Source organism: Ovis aries, chromosome 7, assembly GCF_016772045.2.
Source record: "Ovis aries strain OAR_USU_Benz2616 breed Rambouillet chromosome 7, ARS-UI_Ramb_v3.0, whole genome shotgun sequence".
In the NCBI taxonomy this organism is placed as follows: Eukaryota; Metazoa; Chordata; class Mammalia; order Artiodactyla; family Bovidae; genus Ovis; species Ovis aries.
The window spans coordinates 74,078,924-74,092,831 of record NC_056060.1 but is presented as its reverse complement, the minus strand read 5'-3'; positions in this window follow the sequence as shown (position 1 = coordinate 74,092,831).

Below are 13,908 nucleotides of genomic sequence, written 5' to 3'. Positions count from 1 at the left end.
TGAGCTTTTGGCTGAACTGAGATGAGGCTAGATATTTTATCAGCATATTATTGATAAATCTTTGAATAGGTATAAGATTCAGTTAATATTTCAGCCCAACTATTTTTAAGATAAATAGTGACATAGTCTTATTCCAATAAACATTAGGTTCATTGAACAACCATAACTTAAAAAAAATTATTTTCAAGCCACTGGGAGAAAAACTCATAGATCAGAGAAACACAACTAATATTTTTATCCTTTATAGTTTCCAACATTTTCAATGTCTGGATATTCCAATAATATCCAAAAATTTTCCAATTTATACTGTTAAATAAGTGTGAAATACTAATTGAAAACTGTTAAAGTTATGACCAGCTTTCAACTAGAATGTGACCGTGTATTACTAAAAGGGTAAAACTAAAAGGAAGGCTTCCCTGGTGGCTCAGTGATAAAGAATATGCCTGCCAATTCAGAAAAGGTAGGTTCAATCCCTGGGTCAGGAAGATCCTCTGGAGAAGGAAACAGCAACCCACTTGCCTGAGAAATCTGATGGACAGAGGAGCCTGGCATGCTACAGTCCATGGGGCTCACAAAGTTGGACACGACTTAGAGACTAAACAATAACAAAAAGCAAAATAAGAAAGTAACAACAGAAAGTAAAAACCTTCACTGTCAAGGTTCTTTTGTTAATGGCATCAAGAATGTTTCTAAAACTTTTTTATAACAAATTCAGAATCATAAGAATATTGCAGTAAAATCTGACACCTTAACAGTCTATCTGTTTAAATTTACTAACAAAAAATTGTAAACGTGGTGTAATACAGACTTGGGAGCAGTGTATCTCAACTTAAAAGCACTGATCTAACAACACTGTAAAGCATTATCCTTCAATTAAAAAGAAATTTTAAAAAAGCACTTACTTATCTAATCAATTCAATACAGAAAGTTTATCACACAGATCCCATACACATGCACGTGTGAGCATGCTAAGTCACTTCAGTTGTGTCCGACTCTGTGTGAACCTATGGACTGTAGCCCACCAGGCTCCTCTGTCCATGGGATTCTCCAGGCAAGAATATTAGAGTGGGCTGCCATGCCCTCCTCCAGGGGAGCTTCCTGACCCAGGGATCAAACTTACGTCTCCTATGTCTCCTTCAGTGGCAGGCGGGTTCTTTACTACTAGTGGCACCTGGGAAGCCCTACCCACGCACAACTCCAATTAAAAACATTCTTTAGTGTGGCAATAAAATCTTTACATTTTTTGTGTTTTCTTTCTTTTTGTAATGTCCTTTTCTTCAACTTTTTCCTATTTCATAAATATGAGTCAAATCCAACCTAGGGTTCCTGTAAGTTTCTAAAATTTCATAAAGTTTCACGGTGGTCTATGTATTTTATAGTCAAATTGTCTCTTCATGTATTGTATATTCAATAACTGCCAATTTTAAATACCAACTCTAAACAAAACTGCTCCGCAAATTCATTTCACTCTCTAAACCAGTTTTTCTTTAAGTGAGGTATTGCTTTATTTCAGGATCTTTCATTGTCAAAATATATTTTCTTTTAGCGACCACAAGGTAGGAAACTAGAATAAAGGATGGAAGGAAATAGAAAACTTAAAAACTACAATGACTACGTCAAAGGGGGAAAAATAGCAATTTTAGCATCTTTTAAAGAGAAGAGGATCAACAATAACAACAATTTATTAAATGTTTCCTATAAGCTGTGCACTGTTAAACTTTTTACATAAATAACCTCATTCATTCTTTGCAAAATTCCTATGAGGTAAGCATTGTTATTTATTCCAATATCACAGAGCCAACAAGTAATAGAGCTAGGAATTGAGCTTACTTTTACTTGTCTCTGGAAAAGGTCAGTTTTCATTCAAATTCCAAAGAAAGGCAATGCCAAAGAATGCTCAAACTACCACACAATTGCACTCATCTCACACGCTAGTAAAGTAATGCTCAAAATTCTCCAAGCCAGGCTTCAGCAATACGTGAACCATGAACTCCCTGATGTTCAAGCTGGTTTTAGAAAAGGCAGAGGAACCAGAGATCAAATTGCCAACATCCGCTGGATCATGGAAAAAGCAAGAGAGTTCCAGGAAAACATCTATTTCTGCTTTATTGACTATGCCCAAGCCTTTGACTGTGTGGATCACAATAAACTGTGGAAAATTCTGAAAGAGATGGGAATACAGACCACCTGACCTGCCTCTTGAGAAATCTGTATGCAGGTCAGGAAGCAATAGTTAGAACTGGACATGGGACAACAGACTGGTTCCAAATAGGAAAAGGAGTATCTCAAGGCTGTATATTGTCACCCCGATTATTTAACTGATATGCAGAGTACATCATGAGAAACGCTGGACTGGAAGAAACACAAGCTGGAATCAAGATTGCCAGGAGAAATATCAATAACCTCAGATATGCAGATGACACCACCCTTACGGCAGAAAGTGAAGAGGAATTAAAAAGCCTCTTGATGAAAGTGATAGAGGATAGCAAAAAAGTTGGCTTAAAGCTCAACATTCAGAAAATGAAGATCATGGCATCCGGTCCCATCACTTCATGGGAAATAGATGGGAAAACAGTGGAAACAGTGGCTGGCTTTATTCTTCTGGGCTCCAAAATCACTGCAGATGGTGACTGCAGCCATGAAATTAAAAGACGCTTACTCCTTGGAAGAAAAGTTATGACCAACCTAGATAGTATATTCAAAAGCAGAGACATTATTTTGCCGACTAAGGTCCGTCTAGTCAAGGCTATGGTTTTTCCTGTGGTCATGTATGGATGTGAGAGTTGGACTGTGAAGAAAGCTGAGCACTGAAGAATTGATGCTTTTGAACTGTGGTGTTGGAGAAGACTCTTGAGAGTCCCTTGGACTGCAAGGAGATCCAACCAGTCCATTCTGAAGGAGATCAACCCTGGGATTTCTTTGGAAGGAATGATGCTAAAGCTGAAGCTCCAGTACTTTGGCCACCTCATGTGAAGAGTTGAGTCATTGGAAAAGACTCTGATGCTGGGAGGGGTTGGGGGCAGGAGGAGAAGGGGACGACAGAGGATGAGATGGCTGGATGGCATCACGGACTCGATGGACGTGAGTCTGAGTGAACTCCGGGAGATGGTGATGGACAGGGAGGCCTAGGCGTGCTGTGGTTCATGGGGTCGCAACGAGTTGGACACGACTGAGCGACTGAACTGAACTGAACATACTTGTCTCTAAAGCTTATCTCCTAACCACCACACATATTGCCTTCAACACAACACTTCTTTGACATCAAATTCTATAAACATAATGAAATGACTCTGAGTGATGAGATAGGTAGAGAGTAAGAATTAATAGTTTATTAATCAAAATGGAAACTGAGAAAATTGGGGAAGTAATGGATAAAATTGTCTGTAAATGAGCTCCAAAATCTAGTCAGAAATTCATAGCACTTGCCTGATATCTTGGGCAACAAGATGAGATTTTACACAAAGTAAAATAATTAGTCCATGAGTAAGCAATTAAGCCAAGGGAAATGCTACTGGCATTGACACTGTGGGGCCACTGTGATCAAGGTAATTTGTGAATCATTTTGCATAAATCATAAAACATTACATTATGCATTGCTGCAATACATGACTTTCTTGAGAAATTCTATTAATAGAGATAATCTGTGAACTATAATATTGTTGGATACTTGCCAGGTTCATGTACTGAAATATTTCATATACCATAAGACGGATAATAATTTCTTGGAGATTATTCCAAAGTTTAAGAATCTGAAAAGGAGTGTATACTCAGGATCTAAAATTATTCTTGTGAGCAACAAACACAAGATGCTGGACATGACAGGCAACTTTAGTATCGCCTGTGCTATAATTCTTTTTCTACCCAGTAGACATCTCCTCACTGCTTTCTTGTGGGGACTCCATTTCTTGTGGGGCTGATTCCCTGCCCTTCTCCACCAGGCATCCCCTTCTGGATCTACCACCACCACCACCACCACCTTAGGAAATACACAGATGGCACAGACCTAGCTAGATACTGCACATCTGTGGCAGCAGGGATTGATCAGGAAGAGGGATCACGCAAGGATAATCGCAATCCTCTTTAGGACATTTGCTAACAATGCTGAAGAAAAGGCACTCTTCTGCTGTTGTAAGGAAAACAGAAGTCTAGACTGGCAAATGGCCATCGTTGCCACCACTCGGAGAAAACTTGTGAAAGAATAAATCTAAAAACAGCAACAAGAAAATGTTGAGAATGGTGGGTTTGTGACAGCGTTCCCATGATATCATCTGAGAATCTGAATCTAGCTGTAGTTGAAGCTGGAAGCAATCTTGCATTTCTCAGTTATAGAGTCAATAGATACTTTTTTGTGTGTTTAAACTAGCTTGAGTTTCTGCCATTTGCAAGTAAAAGTGAACTTTGACCATAGGTACACCATAAATGTATTCTATAAGTACAGTAATACCCTAACATTGATATAATCTCAGTTGCCTGCGTACAACAAGTCCATAAACTCTGGCAAATGTGCCACAGACTTTGCTGTGGTATGATGAAACGCAACTCCACCATGATGGTCCTAATTTTTAAATTTTTAATTCTCTTTTTAAAAAATGTATCTGCACAATTTAGATTATACTAATATGGAGTGGGTTGCCATTTCCTTCTCCAGGGGATCTTCCTGATCCACGGATCAAATCTGGGTCTCCTGCATTACAGGCAAATTCTTCTCCATCTGAGCCACGAGGGAAACCCAAAAGGATCAACCAACCATTCCAAATTCAGAAACAGAAAATTGCTGGTATCTTAGAAGTCACTTTGTGTGTTTTCGCCTTTGCTTGAGAGGTAACCACTGTATATTATGTGAGTTTGCATTTCTTTGGTCTGTGTATAAATGAAATTGTACTGTGTTTTTCTTCTGTGACTTGAACTTTTCTCTTAATATGTTGTTCTTGAGAATCATCTATGTTGATATGTGGCGATGAAATAAAATGTATATTTTAAGGCAGAATAAGAAAAAACCTAAAGCTCAGTGTGCACCTGCATTACACATTAACTAGAGCTCCTCAAAGATGGGAGTGCCTGCTCAACCACAAAGATCAATTTTTTTCCCTCTTTCTTCTTTGTGTAGCTGTGTAACTTCTTAAAGCAACAATGTTCCTTTCACTACTTGTTTATGATAAAAAAATATCCTCCAGAAAATGAGCATAGAGGGAACTTACCTCAACATAATAAAGGCTATACATGACAAACACAGCTAACATCGTTCTCAAAAGTGAGAAGCTGAAAACATTCCAAGATCAAGAATAAGACAAGGATGTCCATTGTCAACACTTTTGTTCAACTTAATTTTGGAAGTTCTGGCCACAGAAAGGAGAGAAGAAAAAGAAATAAAAGGAATCCAAATTGGAAAAGAAGAAGTAAAACTGTCACTGTTTGTAGATGACATGATACTATACATAGGGAAATCCTAAAAATGCAACCAAAAAACTACTAGAGTTTATCAATGAATTCAGGAAGATTGTAGGATACAAAATTAATACAGAGAAATATCTTGCATTGCTATAGGCTAACAATAAACAATCAGAAAGAGAAATTAAGGAAATGGTCTCATTTACCACGGCATCAAAAAGAATAAAATACCTAGGAATAAGCCTGCCTAAGGAGGCAAAAGACCTGTACTCAGAAAACTATAAGACCCTGATGAAAGAAATCAAAGACGACACAAAGAGATGAAGGGATATACCATTTCTTAGATCAGAAGAGTCAGTATTGTGAAAATGACTATACTACCCAAACCAATCTACAGATTCAGTGCAATTCCTATCAAATTACCAATGGCATTTTTCACAGAATTAGAACAAAAAAAATTTAATCTGTACGGAAACACGAAAGAGTCCAAATAGCCAAAGCAATTATGAGAAAGAATAACAGGGCTGGAGGAATCAGGCACCCTGGCTTCAGATTATACTACAAAGGTACAGTTAATAAAACAGCATGGCACTGGCACAAAAACAGAAATATAGATCACTAGAACAGTATAGAACTCATATACCTATGGCCACCTAATCTATGACAAAGGAGACAAGAATATACAATGGAGAAAAGACAATATCTTCAATAAGTGGTGCTAGGAAAATTGGACAGTTACATGTAAAAGAATGAAATTAGAACATTCTCTAACATTATCTGTAAAAACAAACTAAAAGTGGATCAAATACCTAATTGTAAGGCTAGACACTATAAAACTCATAAGAGTAGAACATAGGCAGAACACTCTTTGACATAAACTGCAGCAGGTTCTTTTTTGACCCATCTCCTAGAGTAATGAAAATAAGATTAATAAAAAGCAAACAAAAGGAACCTACTTAAACTTAAAAGCCTTTGCATAGCAAAGGAAACCATAAACAAAGCAAAAAGACAACTGACAGAATGGGATAAAATATTTGCAAATGATGTGATTGACAAGGGATTAATCTCCAAGATATACAAATGGCACATGAGGGTCTATGTTAAAAAAAAAACAAAAAAACAACAAAAAATGGGCAGAAGATCTAAATAGACACTTTTCCAAAGAAAACATAATGATGACCAAAATGTACATGAAAAAAATGCTCAACATCACTAATTATTAAAGAAATTCAAATCAAAACTACAATGAAATATCGCCTCATACCAGTCAGAATGGCCATCATCAAAAAAATCTACAAACAATAAATACTGGACAAAAATGTGCAGAAAAGCAACCCTTCTACACTGTTCGTGGGAATGTAATTTGGTACAGTCACTAGGGAAAATAGTATGAAGATTCCTTATAAAGCTAAAATAGGGACTTCCCTGGTGATTCAGTGGTTAAGAATCTGCCTTCTAATTCGGGGGATATGCGTTCCATCCCTGGTCTGGGAACTAAGATCCTACATGCCACAGAGCAACTAAGCCTGTTTGCTGCAAGCTACAGAGGCCACATGCTCTAGAACCTGTGCACCACAACAAAGATCTCACATGCTCCAATGAAGACCTGTTGTTTGTCACCAAGTTGTGTTTGACTCTTTGAAGACCCCATGGACTGCAGCATGCCAGGCAGTTGAGACTCCATTGACTGTAGCATGTCAGCCATTCTGGTCCGATTTAAGGGGAAAGGATGGGGTAAGGGACAGCTAGAGAGCTTGGAATCAACTTGTACACATGCTATATTTAAAATGGATAAGCAACAAGGCCTACTGTATAGCACAAGGAACTCTGTTCAATATTATGTGGCAACCTGGATGGAAGGGAAGTTTGGGGGAGAATGGATACATGTATATGTATGATTGAGTCCCTTGTTGTCCACCTGAAACTGTCACAACATTGTTAATTGGCTTATAGTTGAATAAAAAAAGTTAAAAAAACCTGAAAAATAAAAATCATTGAATAATATCGAAAATGAAATAAATATTAGCAGTGCAAATTTATTTTAAAAATTAGGTAAAATAAAGCCCTTGTAGATTAAAATTTTTTAATTTTAAACATTTTAAAAGTTAAAATAAGAAAATAAAAACAGAGCTACCATATCATTCAGCAATCCTGTTCCTGGGCATATACCCAGAGAAAACCATAATTCACAAGGATATATGCAAAAAAACACAAATACATGCATCCCAAATGTTCATTACTCTATTTACAATAGCCAGGACATGGAAGCAACGAGGATATGGAAACAACATAAAAGCCCAACAACAGATAAATGAATAAAGAATATATGGTTCAGTTCAGTTCAGTTCAGTAGCTCAGTTGTGTCCAACTCTTTGTGACACCATGAATCGCAGCACGCCAGGCCTCCCTGTCCATCACCAACTCTTGGAGTTCACTTAGACTCACGTCCATTGAGTCAGCGATGCCATCCAGCCATCTCATCCTCTGTCGTCCCCTTCTCCTCCTGTCCCCAATCCCTCCCAGCATCAGAGTCTTTTCCAATGAGTCAGCTCTTCGCATGAGGTGGCCAAAGTACTGGAGCTTCAGCTTCAGCATCATTCCTTCCAAAGAAATCCCAGGGTTGATCTCCTTCAGAATGGACTGGTTGGATCTCCTTGCAGTCCAAGGGACTCTCAAGAGTCTTCTCCAACACCACAGTTCAAAAGCATCAATTCTTCAGTGCTCAGCTTTCTTCACAGTCCAACTCTCATATCCATACATGACCACTGGAAAACTATAGCCTTGACTAGACGGACCTTAGTCAGCAAAGTAATGTCTCTGCTTTTCAATATGCTATCTAGGTATCTATATACAAAGGAATATCACTCAGCCATGAAAAAGAACAAAATAATGCCATTTGCAGCAATATGGATGGACCTAGAGATTATCATACTAAGTACAATAATCCTGGAATGTGAAGTCAAGTGGGCTTTAGGAAGCATCACTATAAACAAAGCTAGAGGAGGTGATGGAATTCCAGTTGAGCTATTTCAAATCCTGAAAGATGAGGCTGTGAAAGTGCTGCACTCAATATGCCAGCAAACTTGGAAAACTCAGCAGTGGCCACAGGACTGGAAAAGGTCAATTTTCATTCCAATGCCTAAGAAAGGCAATGCAAAAGAATGCTCAAACTACCACACAATCGCACTCATCTCACATGCTAGTAAAGTAATGCTCAAAATTCTCCAAGCCAGGCTTTAGCAATAAGTGAAACATGAACTTCCAGATGTTCAAGCTGGTTTTAGAAAAGGCAGAGGAATCAAAGATCAAATTGCGAACATTTGCTGGATCATCGAAAAAGCAAGAGAATTCCAGAAAAACATCTATTTCTGCTTTACTGACTATGCCAAAGCCTTTGACTGTGCGGATCACAATAAACTGTAGAAAATTCTGAAAGAGATGGGAATACCAGACCACCTGACCTGCCTCTTGCAAAATCTGTATGCAGATCAATATAAATAACCTCAGATGTGCAGATGGTACCACCCTATGGCAGAAAGTGAAGAACTACAGAGCCTCTTGATGAAAGTGAAAGAGGAGAGTGAAAAAGTCGGCCTCAAAACTCAAGATTCAGAAAACTAAGATCATGGCATATGGTCCCATCACCTCATGGAAAATAGATGGGGAAACAATGGAAACAGTGTCAGACTTTATTTTGGGGGGCTCCAAAATCACTGCAGATGGTGACTGCAGCCAGGAAATTAAAAGATGCTTACTCCTTGGAGAGAAAGTTATGACCAACCTAGACAGCATATTAAAAAGTAGAGACATTACTTTGCCAACAAAGGTGTGTCTAGTCAAGGCTATGGTTTTTCCAGTAGTCATGTATGGATGTGAGAGTTGGACTATAAAGAAAGCTGATTGCCAAAGAATTGATGCTTTTGAACTGTGGTGTTGGAGAAGACTCTTGAGAGTCCCTTGGACTGCAAGGAGATCCAACCAGTCCATCCTAAAGGAGATCAATCCTGAATGTTCATTGGAAGGACTGATGTTGAAGCTGAAACTCTCCAATACTTTGGCCACCTCTTGCAAAGAGCTGACTCATTTGAAAATACAATGATGCTGAGAAAGATTAGAGGCAGGAGGAGAAGGGGACGACAGAAGATGAAGTGGTTGGATGGCATCACCGACTCAATGGAGATGAGTTTATGTAAACTCCAGGAGTTGGTGATCGACAGGTAAGCCTGGCACGCTGTGGTCCATGGGGTTGCAAAGAGTTGGACACAACTGAGTGACTGAACTGAAGTCAGACAGACAAAGACAAATACCAAGTGATATTTAGTCACATGTGGAATCTAATTTTTAAAAAATCATGCAAATGAACTTATCTACAAAGCAGAAACTGACTCATAGATTTTGAAAACAAACTTATGGTTATGCCTGCGTGCTAAGTTTCAGTCGTGTCTGACTCTGTGAGACCCTCTGGACTATAGCCCGCCAGGCTTCTCTGTCCCTGGGATTCTTCAGGAAAGAACACTGGAGTGGGTTGCTGTGCCCTCCTCTAGGTTTATCAAAGGAAAAACATGGAGCAGGAGGGAAAAACTGGGAGTTTGGGATTAATATGCACACACTACTATATACTATATAGATATCCAACAAGGACCAACTGTATAGCACGGGGAACTCTACTCAGTATTCTAACACTCTGTACAAGAAAAAACTATGAAAAAGAATGAACATATGTATATGTAAAACTGAATAACTTTGCTGTAACCTGAAACTAACACAACATTGTAAATTAACTATATTCTAATAAAATTTTAAAAATAAAATAAACCTCTTCAGCTATTTAAAAAAAATAGTGTTCTTTCCTGCCTCTGTAGGGGGTTATAGTGGTTGTATATGCTTACCTGGCCTATGAAACCTTGATGAATCTTGTGTAAAATACCAGCTTATCGTTTTGAGGTACAATCCTTTGTCTCAAAAATATATATGACTATTCCTATGGTTTGTGTTTTTGTGCTCAATTTAAGAAACCTTTCAGCCCCCTTAATACAATAAAAATACTGTCCTACATATCATTTAAGAAGTCTGAAGTTCTGTTTCCTGTATTTAGGTCTCAATCTATCTGGAATTTTCCTTTGTATATTGTATGATTAATGGTCCATTGCTTTCCCATAGAGATTCATAAGGGTTTCCTTGTGATGGCTCAGTGGGTACAGAATCTGCCTGCAATGTAGAGACACAAGAGATGCAGGTTTGATTCCCTGGGTTGGGAAGATCCCCTGGAGGAGGAAAGGTCAACCCATTCCAGCAGTCTTGTAAAAAAAATCTTGAGGAGCCTTGCGGGCTACAGTCCAAAGGGTCACAAAGAGTTGGACACGACTGAGCAACTAAGCACACACACACACACACACACACACAACTATCAAAGAGAGTCTTATCTAAAAACCTGACATTTATTTACTTAGGATTTTAATGTAGTTTCTAACATTTTATCAGTTCCCGCAAAAAAGGATTACACACGTTAATATTTTATTAAATTTATTCCTGAATACATTTGGGTTTTTTGTTGTCATTGAAAACAGCATTTTAAAAAATTACATCTTCCAACTGATATATGCTGTTGAATTGCAGCTGACTTTTGCATGTTGATTTTTAAACAGTCTTGTCAGTGTCTCTTATTGATTTTAATAATTAACTTCTGGATTTAAAAATTTTAGGGACGTTACTGTTGGTCCAGTGGTTAAGAATTCACCTTCGAATGCAAGGGACACAGGTTCCATTCCCCTGGTCTGGGAAGATTCCACGTGTTGTGTGGCGACTGAGCCCATGTGCCACAGCTACTGAAGCCCACTGCTCTAGAACCCGTGCTGGGCAACAAGAGAAGCCACCACAATCAGAGGCCCACACACCACAACCAGAGAGTGACCCCTCCTTACCGCAACTAGAGAAAGGCTGCACGCAGCAAAGAAGACCCAGCACAGCCAATACATGAATAAATAGATAACTTTTTTAAACCTTATACCATTCACCAATAGTGACAGTTTTGTTTCTTCTATCCCTGAAGCAAATAAGGTTTCCAATACAATGTTGAAATGAAGTGGTAGTAACAGGTATCTTTCACTTGCTTCTGATCTTAGATATGCTTGTTGTTGTCGTTCAGTCGCTCAGTCGTGTTCGACTCTTTGCAGCCCCATGGACTGCAGTATGCCAGGCTTCCCTCTCCATCACCAACTCCCCAAGTTTGCTCAAACTCATGTCCTTTGAGTCAGTGATGCCATCCAACCGTCTCGTACTCTGTGGTCCCCTTCTCCTCCTGCCTTCAATCTTTCCCAGCATCAGGGTCTTTTTTAATGAGTCAGTGTTTAGTATTTCACTATTGGATAAAATGTTTGGTATAAGTTTTTGCAGATAACTTTTATCAAGTTAGTAAGTTTCATTACAGTCCACATTAAAAAAAATTTTTGTGTGTGAATGGATGTTGAATTTTATTTAATATTTTTCCTTCATCAACTGAAAAGATTACATGTTTTTCTTAGATTTGTTGTTAACACAATAAATTACATTAATTTACCTACTATTAAACTAACATGTATCTTCAGTATAAATCCAATATGCTAACATTTCTAATATACTGTTTTATTTGATTCACTAATGTTTTGTTCCTCTATTTCAATGCAAAGAAATAGAGGAAACAACAGAATGGGAAAGACTAGAGATCTCTTTAAGAAAATCAGAGATACCAAGGGAACATTTCATGCAAAGATGGGCTCGATCAAGGACAGAAATGGTATGGACCTAACAGAAGCAGAAGATATTAACAAGAGGTGGCAAGAATACACAGAAGAACTGTACAAAAAGATCTTCACAACCCAGATAATCATGATGATGTGATCACTAATCTAGAGCCAGACACCTTGGAATGTGAAGTCAAGTGGGCCTTAGAAAGCATCACTACGAACAAAGCTAGTGGAGGTGATGGAATTCCAGTTGAGCTGTTTCAAATCCTGAAAGATGATGCTGTCAAAGTGTTGCACTCAATATGCCAGCAAATTTGGAAAACTCAGCAGTGGCTATAGGACTGGAAAAGGTCAGTTTTCATTCCAATCCCAAAGAAAGGCAATGCCAAAGAATGCTCAAACTACCCTACAATTGCACTCATCTCACATGCTAGTAAAGTAATGCTCAAAATTCTCCAAGCCAGGCTTCAGCAATACGTGAACCATGAACTTCCTGATGTTCAAGCAGGTTTTAGAAAAGGCAGAGGAACCAGAGATCAAATTGCCAACATCCGCTGGATCATGGAAAAGCAAGAGAGTTCCAGGAAAACATCTATTTCTGCTTTATTGACTATGCCAAAGCCTTTGACTGTGTGGATCACAATCAACTGTGGAAAATTCTTGAAGAGTTGTGAATACCAGACCACCTAACCTGCCTCTTGAGAAATCTGTATGCAGGTCAGGAAGCAACAGTTAGAACTGGACATGGAACAACAGACTGGTTCCAAATAGGAAAAGGAGTACATCAAGGCTGTATATTGTCACTCTGCTTATATAACTTCTATGCAGAGTACATTATGAGAAACACTGGACTGGAAGAAACACAAGCTGGAATCAAGACTGCCAGGAGAAATATCAATAACCTCAGATATGCAGATGACACCACGCTTATGGCAGAAAGTGAAGAGGAACTAAAAAGCCTCGATGAAAGTGAAAGAGGAGAGCGAAAAAGTTGGCTTAAAGCTCAACGTTCAGAAAATGAAGATCATGGCATCTGGTCCCATCACTTCATGGGAAATAGATGGGGAAACAGTGGAAACAGTGGCTGACTTTATTTTTCTGGTCTCCAAAATCACTGCAGATGGTGACTGCAGCCATGAAATTAAAAAACGCTTACTCCTTGGAAGAAAAGTTATGACCAACCTAGATAGCATATTCAAAAGCAGAGACATTACTTTGCCGACTAAGGTCCGTCTAGTCAAGGCTATGGTTTTTCCTGTGGTCATGTATGGATGTGAGAGTTGGACTGTGAAGAAGGCTGAGTGCCGAAGAATTGATGCTTTTGAACTGTGGTGTTGGAGAAGACTCTTGAGAGTCCCTTGGACTGCAAGAGATCCAACCAGTCCATTCCGAAGGAGATCAACCCTGGGATTTCTTTGGAAGGACTGATGCTGAAGCTGAAGCTCCAGTACTTTGGCCACCTCATGCAAAGAGTTGACTCATTGGAAAAGACTCTGATGCTGGGAGGGATTGGGGGCAGGAGGAGAAGGGGACGACAGAGGATGAGGTGGCTTGACGGCATCACTGACTCGATGGACGTGAGTCTGAGTGAACTCCGGGAGATGGTGATGGACAGGAAGGCCTGGTGTGCTGCGATTCATGGGGTCACAAAGAGTCGGACACGACTGAGCGACTGAACTGAATGTTTTGTTTATAATGAAAGTGTTAGTAGCTAAGTTGGGTCCGACTCTGCGACCCCATGGACTTAGCCCACCCCTGGTCCCTCTGTCCATGGAATTCTCCAGGCAAGAATACTGGA